This window comes from Aplysia californica, unplaced genomic scaffold (genome assembly GCF_000002075.1).
Source record: "Aplysia californica isolate F4 #8 unplaced genomic scaffold, AplCal3.0 scaffold00605, whole genome shotgun sequence".
Lineage (NCBI taxonomy): Eukaryota > Metazoa > Mollusca > Gastropoda > Aplysiida > Aplysiidae > Aplysia > Aplysia californica.
Genome location: NW_004797875.1, coordinates 233729 through 235145, shown reverse-complemented (window position 1 = coordinate 235145; position 1417 = coordinate 233729).

Here is a 1417-nt window from a genome sequence, read left to right as displayed (position 1 = left end):
TTATTATAAACGGAATAGCTTACGAGGAGGAATGGTATCGACTAGGCTGTAGTGGTGATATACAATCTCTGCTGAAAGATGAAGGTCCTCGGTTAAATAAAATTACACGCAAAAGAATCCAGCTCGCCTCTTTCGTCTGCAACAAAAACAACAACAAACAGACAAAAAAGCATTCCGACCTTGGCACTATAAAAGGTGGTAGTTATAGTTTCATGTTGCGGTAATGTGTGAGAAAGTAGGAAACTTCGTTTTTCTGTTCCTGTAAGACATTGCACCATCCCCACTGTGTTATCCAAGGCGACCCGGATGTCGTGCACACGTTAATTGAAAAAGAGAAGGGGGTGGAGCAAAGGGAAAAGGAGGGGGAGGGGTCCCCCTACGTTACTTTACCCAATTTCTCCTTCCACCAAGGCCCCTCTCAGCCCGTGCGTCACTACCAGCGGGCTGAAGACGCTGACAGAGGCCAGTCTCTGCTCGCTCTCGCCACGTCTTCGGAACAAAGACACCAACACCGCCTTCTTCATCTTCACAGACGCCGGGTCGTCCACGGCGCACGTCACGTTTAGCCCGCGGGTCAGCCCGGGCTGGACCAGACTTGGCTCGGCCACAACGCTCGGCTCCACGATCTGAACCTGGACTTGCTGGAAAACGGTCAGTTGGACGGGGATGTTGTCCGTTCCGATGACGTTGGCCTCGCACGTGTACTTCCCGCTCTGAGCTGAGCCGCTGTTGGCCCAGTTGACGCCCAGGGAGCTGTCTGATGAAGTGTTCTCGGCGATCACGCCTCTCACTGTGCCGTCCTGAAAAGGGGATACGTAAATGACAATGTCAATGACAATGAGGGTGACAATAAACATTAAATGATTAATGACAGTGACAACGATAATGATAGTGACAATGACAATGATAATGACAGTGACAATGACAATGATAATGACAGTGACAATAAACATTAAATGATTAATGACAGTGACAATGACAATGATACGACAATGACAGTAAAATGACAATAATAATGACTGTGACAATGACAATGACTATCATAATGAAAAATAATCATGGTAATGGCAATAACAATGACAGTGACAATAACAATAGCAACGGGAGATCGAACCTATGTCTTTTCGTGACGACTAAAGGCGCCGGTCAGCGTGATTTGAAAAGGTTTATTCTTTATAATACACTTTTAATACAATACCTAGATTTTAAAATCAGAACACAGTTCACTGTTATGTGCTGCTATTTTATTTTGTAAAGCGCCAATGGTTGAGTTCTTAAGTCGGGGTTGAGCGCTACATAAATGTCACAACAATAAATTATGTTGTTACGGTTATTAATAAAATAGTTACATACTGATTTCTATGTGCTTTTTGTGTGTTTTAAAAAATAGGAATATGGATTAGCATGGGGCGGGGGG